The sequence below is a fragment of the Gossypium hirsutum genome, chromosome A06 (genome assembly GCF_007990345.1).
Source record: "Gossypium hirsutum isolate 1008001.06 chromosome A06, Gossypium_hirsutum_v2.1, whole genome shotgun sequence".
Classification (NCBI taxonomy): Eukaryota; Viridiplantae; Streptophyta; class Magnoliopsida; order Malvales; family Malvaceae; genus Gossypium; species Gossypium hirsutum.
Window position 1 is genome coordinate 19,316,808 of NC_053429.1, and position 15,554 is coordinate 19,332,361.

The 15,554-nt window shown below is 33.6% G+C and overlaps 1 pseudogene; it reads right to left on the reverse strand.

The window, feature by feature from the left end:
- Positions 1-6,274: 6,274 nt before the first annotated feature.
- Positions 6,275-8,439, reverse strand: LOC107897715 (threonine synthase 1, chloroplastic-like; annotated as a pseudogene).
- Between the last annotated feature and the right edge of the window lie 7,115 nt (positions 8,440-15,554).

Genomic DNA, 15,554 nt, shown 5'->3' on the forward strand with positions numbered 1-15,554 from the left:
CAAGAACAAAGACCAAAGGCCATACCACCCTTGATCAGTATGGCTCAACTTATTCTGGTGTTCACCGTAACATGTCTTAAACAATACCTATGGTGTGTGTGGTCCCAAAGGTTTTTTTGTCGTTCAATTGAGGCTAGTATTCTAGGTCCCCTGTCAGAGATGATACATATATTGTGTTAGTGGACAACATTTCTCTTCAACCTAGATAGAAAGAAACCCCAACCGACTGTCTTCTCTGATGGTGTTATTGCAAAGGAAATTGGCAAGATTTTTCAATTGTCATGTTATACCATAACCAACAACAACCGATGCATATATCTCTCGTACATAATGGTGCCGTCGATTTGTACTAGTGGTTTACAGTACCAGAATGTCTGTCGGTATTGCTTGAAAGTTCAGAAGAAAAGATGGAACACTCGACATCCATAGACCAACCGATCGTTGTAGTATGTAGGCATAATTTCTAGATCAGTTATGCAATCTAGAACGTACTACTTCAGTAACTAACACCATTGCCATAAAATCATTGTACGACGCGTCCCACCCATTATGCATCTTATTTAATGCCTTCTGCTTTGCAATCCATGCCTTGCAGTACAACGATGTGTAATCGTACTGGCTACGAATATTTACAATTAAAGCTAGAACAACAATCCTGGAACAATATGAATACGCTAAAATTAGGAATTCAATATCCCAAATATAATACAATTATTGTACGATGAGTATAGGCAACACATGTATGCGAAGCAGTATATTTTTTTATAGTTTACAATCCTGTCTTTTTTTACAGAAGCCATGACTTTCTATGCATATTTATTGTCTTGCATTGCACATTTTGCCTCAAATTTGTTCGATCAAGATTTAACAACGTGGAAGTTTACCCCGCTTTTTTTATTGTATTGCTTCACTACTGTGACAAAACCATCTTTAAATGAAAACTCCTTCTCTACTTCAAAATCATCCGAATCCAACGAATAACTCGCATGACCTTATCTTCTATATGGGAATTCTGTAAACTTTAACCCACTTTCTGCTTAGAAGTCCACATTAAGCATGTGGGTTGAAGGTGAATATGCCTTGAACCGCGAATCTTCTTCGGCATCTTCGCTTGGACCTTCACCATCTGAACCTCTATCTTTTGGTTTAGTTGGAATTGGCTCTGGTTCAGAAAATAATGCAATTTCTGAACCATTCGCCTTGGGCTCTCAAATTGCATCAACATCGAATTCAGTGCCTTCTTTATTCTCAACCCCATCAGCATGTCCAGGGTTGGATGTCCCTTCGCCGATGGAAGTCGTAGGGAGTACATAATCCCTTATTGTATAGTTATCGAAACAACCAAAATCACCTACTAATTGTCAACCGCTAGAAGTTAATGTCATACCCTTATAAGTGTTCCCAACGTTGAACATCAACTGACCAAAGTTCAAATCAAACCCACTAACTGAGTGTCTTGCCAGGGTCAAGTATTTTGAGTTACCGCCAAATCCCAACTATTGGACATTCTGCCTATCGCGGTTGATATCTAGGGTTGAAACTGATGAGTGTCCTCCTATTGATGATTCTAGGATATCATAATGACAACTTTTTACTAAAGTAGTGAACCTATCTCACAATTGTGTCATTAGACTCTCAGCTTGTTCTTCCATTTCGGCCTCTCGAACTGGAACATATGTTGTGACACTCAGTTTCCTTCAAGTCTGGAGATTTAGGAATAATTGAGAGATTAAACTGAAATAAGTCATAAGTTGGCAACTTTTACTGAAAAAATTAGGAAAATTTTGTAACTAAATAGGATAAGGTGGAAATCCAAGTCTGATTCAATTGGATTAGAACCAGCCAGTTCCTTAATGGGGAACAAAATGATTGTGAATGAGTGAATTCTACATAGTTGAAGACCATACCGTAGGGCTATAAATAACTAAAGAATGACTTCCCAAGAGACTTCTTCATTAGTCTGTTTTATTTTCCTTCTTCAACTTATTCCTTAGTAACTCCTAAAAGAGAAGGATATGAGAAAGCTTTGTATGGAACAATGATCGAGAGGTTTAAGTCGAAAAAGTAGAAAAATTAGTAAGCTGGTAAGGTTTTAAGCCCTTCGGTATACGTAAGACTTAGAAAACAAAGCTAAGGGTTTTTAAAACCATTTGAATTGGTTGTCATGTTTAGCTGCAAAGAGAAATAGAAGCTCTGACGTTTGGGAAAGCTAAGCGGACAAGGCGAATAAGCATCATGTGAGTTTCTGCACTTAAAACCTTATAATGTTAAATATGTTGTAAGGTTGCATGGGTTTAAAAATATTCACCATTATAGTTCAATGTGCATGAGTTATCTACGGTTCAATGGTATTGCATCCATGAAATACATGTAATTCATGTAAGGGAAACATTATCGGGGTAGGTGAAGTTGGAAAGGGAAAATAGAAAAGATAGTAATTCGATTAGATACCATCATATGGTATTGTTGAGTGCAAACTGTGATGAGCGAAGCTTTGGGCCTTGCGGAGGGGATACTGCGGTGTTTAAGCATTTAGGTTAGAAATAGTAGAATAGAATAATTGAATGAATGAAATGGAAAGAGTAAAGATCATGGTGAGATCATGGAATCAATCGGAAGGTATACACTTAAATTGAGTATAACCATGGCTAAAAGACATTATGACATCATGATAAACAGGACTAAGACCATAGCTGAAAGACGCTATGACATCTTAATAGTTCACCAGAACAGTAAACATGCGAAATATAATGTGTAGAACCATAGTTGGATTATAGTGACCCAGATAGTTTATTGGGACGGTAAACACAGGGTTATATTCTGTAAGACCATAGCTGAAAGACGCTATGACATCAATTGACAAATTGATGGTAAAATGAGTAAGATTATAGTTGAAAAATACTATGACATCGTAAAGAGTCCGATGGGATATTAAACACAAGAATACGGAAGTGAAGGATTATAATAGGACTCTGACAACTGATAAAGTCCGTTAGGACATCAAACATGAAACCATGTAAGTAAAGCCATAGCACGACTACAATAACTTGTGGAGTCTATTGGGACATTGAACAATGAAAAGTTCGCTTGGATAGTAAACACGAGTGTTCATTCGGAATGATAATCATGGGAAATGTTGCAATAAGGAAAAATTTTAGAAAGATAATAAAAGTATGAAATGCAATGGTTAGCCAACGGATTGAAGGATTTTGTCAATAAATGAGGAATGTAATGAAAATGGGAAGAGACTACTAGAATGGTAGTTGTGTAAGCCAGTAGGGCATATTGGTGGTAACCCAGCCAGAGAAAGAGTCATGGGAAATAACGTGCTAATAGTGCTTGGTGTGATATTGAATGAAAGATGGTTTATCCAAGGATCGTAGATGATGTTTCACCATTACCAACCGCCAGATGGTCCTTAGAGAAACCTTGTAAGTTAGATATTGGATATAAGGTATACCGGCCAGGTTATAAGGAAATGAGGGGTTAGAGAAAGCCCACTATCAAAAAAGGGTATACCAGACGACAAATATGCTTGCCAAGACCATTCCTCTCTAAAGGAAAATAACTAGTGTAAATGTAACAGTCAAATGGCTAGTTTTGTGATAACTAGAGGGTAATAAAGAGAACTCATGAATCAAGATGGTCCCTCAACAACAGCGATTGAGTATTTCAGGCCTTAGTGGTCTGTAGTAAGAGGATGTGCTACGTTTAAGAGTAGTGCGATCAAGGTGAATTACAAGGAGGTAATCTAGTCGTTATTTAAAACTAAGCAAGATTTAGTCTGCCAAGGTGGCGTGGGACCCTGTTAGTCATATCACTAGACGACTAGATGGAAGAATCTGCCATGGACTAGTTAGATTGATAATAGTTAACAAAATCCTTTAGGAAGACAATCAGGTAGGCCATATTAATAGGGCATAATGGTGGGAAAGAGAAATCCATATTGAGAGATAAGTGGAAGAAAGAAAATTAGTTTAAAGAAATGATAAAGTCCACTGAGATGGCGAGACATTTAGAGAAACTAGCAATGCTAGTTGAAGTTGATATAATGGTCGAAGAAGTAACCACACTAAGATCTATCTGCCAACGGATTGGATCAGGAATAAGATAAAATCCACTATGATGGATTAAGAGAAGTTGTACAAGCATGAGAGTTATTCGTATCTAGTTTTTTCTATTTAAAACCCCTGTAATAAAGGGTCCATTATTGTGAAATGTAGAAACTCATTAAGTTCATTTGAACTTATAAGAGTTGTTTTGTGAATGCAGAAGATATAAGAATAGAGACTCGAGAAAGGACCAATCCAGATCGTGTTGAGACAAGGAAAGTGTCATGTATATAGGATAAGAAGTCACTTTTAGGAACTTCGCCAAGAAGACGAATGGGTTGTAACCAGATAACTTCTTTAAGAGGCCAGAGTTAAGCCAGTAAATCTTTATTTTAAATTTTATAAACGCTATTGTACAACCTTTAAATAAATAGGAAATATAGTTTTGACTTTTTAAAACTTAGAGAATTATGTGTATATATAATAACCTGATCCAAATGTGACATCTCATATCCGGATCCAACGTTCGGGTTGGGTGGGGGTGTTGCATATGTCGACCTTTGACTGCCTTTATCTGTGTTTGCAAACTCCTCATATAACTGAGTATCGGTGATCCACTAGTAATATGCACCTATACCATCGCCTCCATCCCTCCTTGCGCCTCTAATATAAAAAATATCATATTTGATGAGGTCGACCGAAGCACAAAATCAATATTTCAATTGCGGTACTCTCATCTGGGTGGATTCGACGATTTTCACCTAGTAATTGCACGCAGCTCCGCCAATTGTATGTTCGGGTTGAAAGCCAACCACGCTGTGTTTTTTGATTAAAATATGACATCATTTTCAGTGTCATGGACTTCACTGTCGTAATAAACAACAATATTAATTCATCCACTCATTTTTAATGAAATAACCTGTTTTTCATGTTGGAAACAAAAAAATTATGCAGAAAAATAGAGTTGTAATTATATATGAACAACAAAAATCGAACCTTACCTGATGCAATTATGTTTTTACTCCAATTTATGTCTTACAAACGCTTTGTGAACTTCCTCTTCATGCAATTTTGTTTGCTCGAAATTACCTTATGACATTCAATGCTAAAAGTCATCTTTTTATAGACCAGGGGTGAGTGGCAATTGATTCAAAAAAATTTTGTTGAGATATCTCACGGGTGAGTCGAAAGTTTGCATGCACTGAAATTGGTAGTGGAAAAATGTTCCATATAGGGCATGTTTTCAATGACATGTCAAAAATATTCACTGAAAATGCACCTAGTTGGACGCGTTTTCAATACACTGTCAGAAAAATGCAATAAAAGCGCATCCAATAGGACTCATTTTCAGTTGATATAGTATGAAAACACGTCCAGCTGGACGCACTTTCAATGTATTTTTTTGACAATGCACTAAAAACGTGTCCTACGTGTAGCATTTTTCCTTTACCAATTTCAACTCCTACAAATTTCTCACTCACCCATAGGATATCCCGGGATTCCCAGAATAATATTTTTTGAAACTTTCTGATCGACCTCAACTTGCAATAAACTATGGGTGATCAAAACTCAATTCCATTTGAAGAAAAAAATATAAATTAATAGTTAATCAAATCAAGTAGTTCGAGTTTTGATTTTGAATCGAATTAAATTTTACAATTCAAATAATTCAAATATAAAATTGATATACATACGATTGTTGTAAATACCTTTTGATACTTGTCATTTTTGAAAGTTATACCAAATTGGGCTCTAAATAATTTCAAAATTTTAAAAATAATATTAGCTTTATAACTAAAAAAAATATAAAAAATTTCTAAAGAATATAAAAAAAATTTAAAAAGTATAAAAAACTCTAGTCCTTAAACCCTAAAAAACCTTAACCTAACAAAACCTAACCTTATCCTCTTAATAAAAATCTAAACCTTAACCCTAAAACAATAAAATAACCTTTATTCGTGGAGAGAGAACGAAAATGTTTCCAACTGAAAATATTTTCTTACCAATCCACTGAAAATGTGTCTAACTGAAAGCATTTTCATTTTTTCAGCCTAAATACGGCAAATTTTGCCCAAGGCCCCATGAACATAACCGATTCCACTCATAAAGTAGTCATTTTCATTCTCCAATTTCCACATGTTAAAAAAAATGAACAGTAAATCACAAACAATTTCATGGCCAGGACCCTACAAACACAACTAATCCAAGCTTTAGAAATAAAGTAATTTAACACTTCCTTTAGACAAAAAACTTACAACCCATTTTGATGGGTGAATGCAGAATAAAGGGAAGCATACTCGTGTGGCACAATCATATATCTAGATTCTGATCACCCAAAGCCACAAAATAAAGCTTTTATTGAACAAGTAATTGAGGCAACTGTAGCAAATCCTGATCTAGGTAAAAAATATCGAGCTTCTGGCTCAAAAAATGTAGATAAATTACGTGGCCACCAGGTGATTTCTGTGCTGACTAAGGCGATCTAGAACAAAATTTATATAAAAAAAAATAAAAGCAAGGTAAGACCAGAATTAAAATCAAGCATACCAAATGCTCAGCTTAGTGATTTGGAGTTTTATTTCCCAAATACTTCTTCAGCACATCCATAACAGAACCAAAGTCTGCCTTCACTTGCACTGGCGGATTAGCAAACCGGCAGGCCATATCCGGGATCTTCTTTGAGTGATAATCGACCTTAGATTGCGAAAACTTCAATCCATGAGCTGTGCTAACCACAACCGTTCGATCCCCCGCTGCAATAACCCCACTATTCCTAAGCTTAATCAAGGCAGACAATGCAACTCCAGTATGAGGGCAAATAAACATCCCTGTAGAATCTGCCTGCGCCATTGCATCCATTAACTCTTCCTCCGTCGCTTCTTCAACAATCCCATTTGAGTTTTTCAAAGCATAAACAGCTCTATCTATAGAAACAGGGTCACCAATTTGAATAGCTGAAGCAAATGTAGTATTTGCCTTGACTGCCTTAAACTGAATCCACCCTGATTTATAATACAAATAAAGGGGATTAGCATTGGCTGCTTGGGCACAAACTAATCGAGGTACCCTATCAACAAGCCCTAGTTCTTGACACATTTTGAACCCTTTGTAGAAAGCATAAATGTTCCCCAAATTACCACCGGGAACAATAACCCAATCTGGAACTTCCCAATCAAACTGCTGTAAAATCTCAATGGCAGCCCTTTTTTGCCCTTCCAGTCTCAAACTGTTCAACGAATTGGCAAGGTAAATCGGTAACTCTGAGGTGACTTCCCGTATTAACTTCATGCAACCGTCAAAATCGGTGTCGATGCTCAGAACGAAAGCGCTATTCGCTATCGGTTGAATTAATTGGGCAATGGAGATTTTATTTGCCGGTAAAAAGACAATGGAAGGGATCCCAGCGGCGGCGCAATAAGCGGACAAACAGCCGACGTGTCGCCGGCGGAAGCGCAGCCGACTCCGACGACGGGTCGTTTCAGTTTTCTCAGACGGTTAACTTGGCTGACCAAAACGGTCATTCCCAAATCCTTGAAACTACCGGTGTGACTGATTCCACAGTGTTTAACCCACAAATCGTTCATCCCCAAGAACTGTTTCCCGTACCGTTCGGCCCAGAACAGATTGGAGTTCCCTTCGAAAGCCGAAACGATGTCGTCCGGGTCTATCTCGGGTAAAACCAATTCCTTTTTGGACCATACTCCTGACCCGTACGGCCACGTGGTTTTCCCCACGCGTGAATCGAACAACTCCCTCCAATACGCGCCGTCGAACTTCTTCAAAGCTTCAATGTCATGTTGAACGTCGAGCAGTCCGCCCGAAAGGCTCCGGTATACGATCTCGTCGAGCGAGTACGACTCGGTGGAGTCGGGTCCGGCATTGAAGGGAACGTACTTGGAGGACAAGGTGGTGTTGGCAATGGAGCGGTGGCGACGAGCCTCATCGCGGATGTTCTCATCGGCAAGGCGTCGGCTCTTTAGTGGAGAAGGGGAGTTACTGCTAGAGGAGGTAGTAGAAGGGCAGGGATCGTAGGTGGATGAGGAGGTGCATGGGGGAGGGCGATTGAATTTGGTGTGGCTTTGATGACGGAGCAATGGGAATTTGGATTTAGATTTGGAGGAGAGAGAAGAGTGAAAGAGAGAACAAGAGGAAGCCATGTTCGGGGATGGAGGCGGCGGCGGGTGGTGGTCCGGCGTGTGGTTTTTTGGTTGTCCTTTTTATCTTTGCTCTTAAATTGGAGGATGGTCTTAAAAGGAGAGTGGAAGGATTGATTTGTTCTACTCCGTTTTCGACAGACCTGTCTCGGCCTTCTACTGCCGGACGTAAAATGAACGGATAAAGTTGGTTAAATTTGACAATTATTTCAAATTTAGTGTTTGATTTTTTTATTCTACATTAATTACAAATTTGATAATTTTTTAAGCATGAGAGTAGTTAAACTCTCTTATCATTATAAAAAAAAATTATAATTCTTTGTATGTGTTCGGGTGATAGAGTATAATTAAATTGTAATTTACTATGTTATGTTTAATAATATAAATTGTAATTATATAGTTATATAATTTATATTTAAAAAAAACACTAATTACTAAAAAATTTATTAGTATGATAAAAATAATTTCTAAACAAATTAAAAATTAAAATCAAATCATCATATAAAATAATAAGAATGTGCAATTTTATCTAATTGTTCTATTACATATTTATTGAGTTGTTTCATTTTTAATATTTAACAATGCTTCTTATTATTATCTACTGCTCATTGATTGAGTTTATCATCATCATCATCATTTGAATTTGAATTTACATCATTAATATTATCGAGATCTTCTTCTTTCATTTACTATTCGAAATATGAATCATCCCAATTCTACCTATAATTGAAATTATGAAATACGCAACATGTTAGTACGATTCAACCTTTTTTTTATGCTATACTAAGGTGATGTTGTTAATATGTGAAATATTTTTTAGAACAACAAATATCTTCTTAACCACCTTTCAAAACTTTGAATGTATAAAATTAAAAAATTCTCAAGCTGTCTACGATACTTGTGTCTGGCATCATTATCTCAAATGGTATCATACCCCACAATATGGTACAAGAAAACCTTTTGTATTTTCATAATTAATACTAACCTTGTAATATTTTAGCTCATAGTCCAAATAGTATGTAATTGTAAGTATAAATATATATAAACTTAATTTGAAGAAAAATTTATAGCAAGTTATAACCTTTTTTATAATACGTATATTAAGTAAAAATAATATAAATTTTATAATATATAAAAGTTTTATAAATTGTCTAAATTTTTCATAGCATTTCTTATAAACAATATAATTTTTTCATGATAACTTTAGAAAGTTATCTTTTTATAGATAAAAAAAAATTATAACATTTTTTTATAGATAAGTATATTATTTTTATAATATATAGTATGGATATATAAATAAATTATTTCCATACTTCTTTACCATAACTTTTTATGAATAAATATTGTAAAACTTATATAACATGTAAATTATTTTTTATAATAAACTTTTTGGTTATAATTTTAGAAATTTTTAGAATTTAAATAATATTTTTTTATAATTTCATAAAATATATAATTTTTTATAATATATTTTTTAAATATTTATAATATAAAAAAAATTCCATAATCATCTTAAGCACTTATGTGTATTCATGCTTATAATATATATTTTTATAACTTGTATAAAAACAATTTTTTAAAATTGAATTTGGGTGTACTTACCTGCAAATTACTTTAATTCACACCCATCTCTTAAGAATTTGAAAATGTAATTAGGGAGTTGCAATTATACCCAACTCGATAGGATCCACTAATTATAATGACTACCAAACATGCCACCCTTATATAATTACAAACAATTACACTCAAATATAATTATTAGGAGGCTTTTCAAACACCACCTAAAATGAAATGAGAAAGTGCCCATTATCACCTAAAAATTTTAAAATAAATTTAAAATATAAAAAAAGCAAAAATAGTTAAAAACTACAAATAAATTATAATTTTTAAAAAAATTTAAATGATGATATTGCATAATTTTATAGTAATGTGTCATTGTACTTTAATCAAATTTAAATTTAAGGATCAAGTAGGGAAAAACTACCAAGTTTCCACACTAATGTTTGATAAAAAAAATTTGAAACCAAAATGAGAAAATTCTCAAGATTAGGGACTAAATGTTACTTTATACCTAAATAAAACCCAATTTTTTAACAAACAAAACTCAAATCTTAAGCAAAATCTAGCCTCCAAATTATATATATATATATTCTTACAATGGTATTGAAGCCCTTATTGTAGTTTTTGTTCCAAATATTGTTAAACTAAGCTTGATTTGATAAAAGATTTTGATCTAACAAATTAAAAGTGTTCTTGAATATAAGTTAAAATTGACAAAATAATTTTTAAACTTGAAGTCTAAAAGATAAAACTTTGAAATAATTTTAAGATCAACTGCAAATAATTTTAATCAAGTCAAAATAATTTCAATCATGTTAAAATCATTTTAATTGTTTTTTCAAACAAGTCAAATTTGCTCCAGGACAAAAGGTATCGATACCTTATGGATAGGTATCGAATTTTGTAAATATCAATACATTTAGAAAAATCGAGACCAAAAAGGTATTATGTTTTTAAAAACCCTAAAAATTATTGATACCATGCTTTTGGTATCAATACTTTTTGAAAAATAATCGATGCCTTTCTTAAAAACGATACCAAAATAGTATTATGTTTCTCATAACTCTACAAAGTATCGTTTTGGTATTGATACCTATTTTAGGAAGTATCGATAAAATATTTTTTAAGTATAGATTATTTCATTCCAACGGTCGTTGAATTAGCATTTATGACCAAAAATATCGATACCCTTTTTGGAGGTATCAATACTCGCAGTTGCAGGTGAAATAAATGCTTTGGTTTTACATCCCCAACGGCCATATTAACTTCACCAACAACCTCAACTTTTGGAAATCTATTAGAGGGTATAAATACCATCTTTCAAAGTCCTACAACATCCAAGAAAGAACTTTCAAGCAAAAATCATCAATCAAACAACCTTAGAGCTTAAATTTTCATATTCTTCTTATATACACTTGTGAGTTTTATCTCTATTCTCTTGCTCATGTGTATCTCATTGTATTTGTGCTTCAATTTGCAAACAATTTTATCTTGTAAGGATTGTTTCTTTGTTTGGTCATTTGAATCTCTTTAAGAGGGTTTGAAACTTAAGATTTGGGGTAGAAATATTAAGGAGTTGTAAGGTTAAACCTTGTACTCCTCAAAGGTTGAACAAATTAGTGAATTTGGGAAAATCCTTAGTGGTGGAAAGCTAAGACAGTGGAGTAGGCAATTGGGGTCGAACCACTCTAAATTCGTTATGTTCTTTGTTTCATTCTTGTCTTTACTTTCATCAAATTTTTTAAAGGCCAATTCACCCACTCTTGGAATTTTTGATTTGCTTCATCAAGCTATCAATTGGTATCAGAGCTAGAACTCTAGAGCCAGTTTTACCACCAAGAGAGAAGATCCTCAAGGTATTCAAGATAGAAGCTACAAGTCAATAAATTTCCTTCATGGCATCGGAGCAAAACTCCACTATATTGGGAGGAGGGCATTCCACCATGAGGCCTCCACTATTCAATGGCACCAACTATTCATATTGGAGAATAAGAATGAAGCTATTCATCTAAGCCAATGACTATGAAGTTTGGAAGATAGTTACTAATGGGTCATCCATCCTAATAAAGAGGGTCAAAGGTGTTGTTGTCTCAAAGAAAGAGAGCAAATGAGATGAAAATGATATCAAAAAGGTGCAATTAAATGTGAAGCCTATGCACACTCTATTTTGTGCTTTTGGACTAAATGAGTACAATAGAGTCTCATTGTGTGACAATGCAAAAGAAATATAGGACAAACTTGAAGTCACCCATGAAGGGACAAGTAGAGTTAATGAGTCTAAGATAAGTCTTCTCTCCCTTGATTATGAATTGTTTAAGGCAAAACCGGAAGAATGAATCAATGAGATGTCCTATTGCTTCACTCATATCATTAATGGTCTCAAAGTTCTTAGGAAGACATATCCCAAAAAGGATATGGTAAAGAAGATGTTGAATAGTCTTCCAATACTTGGGAACCTAAAGTAACGGCAATAGAAGAGTCAAAAGATCACAACTCACTTTCCTTTGATGAGTTTATTGGTTCCTTGTCGACGTATGAAATGAAGATCAACTACAACGCAAAGGAAATAAAAAAGTTCCAAAGAAAGTGGGAGTTGCATCATCAACAACTTGTGAGAAGCATGAAGACTCTAGCAATAATAATGATGATGAAGAAATGATAATGTTTGCAAAAAGATTCAAGAGGTTCATGAGGTCTAACAAAGAAAGACAATTCGAAAAGAAGGAATGATTCAAGAATAAACCTACTAAAGAGAAGGACCCTATCATATGCTATGAATGCAAGAAGCTAGGACACATCAAGTTTGAGTGTCCTCAATGGAAGAAAAAAGAGTCAAGCAAACAAAAGCTTAAGGCTCATGTTGCTACTTGGAGTGATGATGATTCATCGGACAATGAAAATCAAGAAGTAGCCAATCTTTACCTTATGGCCATCGATGATATTAAGGTAACTTCTAACTCATCTACTTTAAACGATTATTCTTTTGATGAGTTGCAAGATGTCTATGATGAATTGGGTTTGGAATTTAAAGTCATGATGTCAAAACACAAGAAAAATGTTTCAAAATTTAGAAATGAAAATGACTTACTTTCTAAAACCAATCATGAACTTGAAAAGAAAGTAAATAAAATGCAAGAAATTATTAATGACTTTGAAAAAAAAAATAGACTTGCATAATTTACTTTCAAAAGCTCACGAGGATCATCAAAAGCAACTTGAGTTACTTAAGAGTGAAAAAGCTTACTCTAACAAAGTTTTAGAAAAATGAGAAAATTCAAAACAAAACTTTGTTAAAAATAGTTTTAATTTCTATAAACATAAAAGTCCCCAAAATTTTTACAAGAGAAACATAATTAAAAGTGATTGGGTCCCTAAAGGACTCATAACTTCTCAAGATAGGAGCTTGATTTCAGAATGGATACCCAAAATGACTAAAATTATATGAACTAATGCTTATGGACCCAAAAGAATTTGGGTACCAAAAATCAAATCTTAATTCTATGTTTGTAGGAAAAAGGAGCATTGCTTTGAGGTGGGTTATTCAATGAAAAACTTATGATACCTCGATAGTGGATGCTCAAGACACATAACCGGTGACAAAAGTCACTTTATTGATTTGAAGCCAAAAAGTGGAAGAGAAGTTACATTTGGTGACAACTTTACAAAATAAATTGAAGGAATAGGCTCTATTGGAAAATCCTCTTCTATCATTATTGAAAATGTCTTGTACGTCAACAGTCTTAAGCATAATCTTCTAAGTATTAGTCAATTATATGATAAAGGTTTCGATGTCATATTTGAGTCTAAAAGTTGTAAGGTCATTGACATTGCTTCTAATAAGATTATGTTTGTAAGACATGTGATAGAATATATATATATATATATATGGTGCATTTAGATTATATGCATAACACTAGCTTATGTCTTATTACTAAAAATAAGAATAGCTATTTGTTATGGCATAGAAAACTAAGACATGCTAGCATGAGCATATTGCATAAATTAGTTAAAAATAACTTAGTAAAAGGATTACATAAAATTGACTTTGATGTGAATAATGTTTGTGATGCTTGTATTAAGGGTAAACATAAAAGAGTTTCTTTTAAACCTATTAATGATGTATCAACTGGTAGAGTTCTTCAACTAATTCACATAGACTTGTTTGGTCCAATTAGGACAACTAGCTTGGGTGGAAAACAATATGCTTTTGTGCTTGTTGATGACTATTCTAGATTTACATGAGTACTTTTCTTAAGTACTAAATATGAAGCTTTAGAAAAATGTATCACATTTTCAAAAATGAACCAAAATGAAAAAAGGTTACTCTATCACTAGTATTAGAAGTGACCATAGAACCGAATTTCAAAATCTTGGTTTTGAAAATTTTTGCAACTCAAATGGAATTAGCCATAATTTTTCTGCACCTAGAGCCCTTTAACAAAATGGAGTTGTTGAGAGGAAAAATAGAACTTTAGAGGAAATGGCTAGAACTATGCTTTGTGAAAATAATTTACCAAAATATTTTTCGGCGAAAGCCACAAACACCGCTTGCTATATGATTAATAGAGTGATGATTATGCCTATTTTAAGGAAAACTCCATATGAACTTTTCAAAAACACAAAGACTAACATTAGCTATTTCACCCCTTTGGATGCAAATTTTTTGTTTTGAACAATGAAAAAGACAATCTTGGTAAATTTGATGCAAAAAGTGATGAAGGAATTTTTCTTGGTTATTCTTTAAATTCTAAAGCTTATCGAGTCTTTAACAAAAGAAATTTAGTAGTAGAGGAGTCTATACATGTTATTTTTTTATGACTCTAATCCTCCCAGAAAGGATTTTTGTGTTGATAATGATGATGCAAAATTTTTCAATAAAGAGGATCAAAAATCAAATGGAAAAATTCAAGAAGAAATACAAGATGCTCTAGAAGAACTTTCAATTTAGGAAAGGGAAGTTACTCATCCAAGAGAGTTTAACTATGCGAAGGATGATATGATTTTGGGAGATCCATCCCAAGGGGTAATTACTAGATCTTCTCTTAAAAATACTTGTAAGTATGTTGCATTTATATCATGCATTGATTCTAAAAATATCAAAGAAGCATTAAATGATGAATATTGGATATTGACCATGCAAGAAGAGTTAAATCAATTTAAGATAAGTGAAGTATGGACCCTAGTTGATAGACCTAGTGATAAATCTACTATAGGTACTAAATAAGATTTTAGGAACAAACTAGATGAGAGTGGTAACATAGTGAGGAACAAGGCTAGCCTTGTTGCTTAAGGTTACACTCAAGAGGAAGTAATAGATTATGATGAAACATATGCTCTTGTAGCTAGGATGGAAACCATTAGAATGCTCTTAGATTTTGCATGCTTTAATAATTTTAAATTATATCAAATGGATGTAAAAAGTACTTCTCTAAATGGTTTTATAAATGAAGAAGTGTATGTTGAACAACCACCCAATTTTGAAGATCCAAAATTTCCAAACCATGTTTTCAAACTTTCAAAAGCATCATATGGTTTGAAACAAGCTTCTAGAGCTTGGCATGAAAGATTATCAAATTTTCTTATTGAAAAAGATTTTTGTAAAGGAAAGGTTGACACAACACTTTTTATTAAAAGAAAAGACAAAGATTTATTAGTAATTCACATATATGTTGGTGATATTATTTTTGGTTCTACTAATGATATTCTTTGTCAAGAATTTTCTAAGCTAATGCAAAGTGAGTTTGAGATGAGCATGATGGGAGAACTAAATTTCTTATTGGGTCTCTAA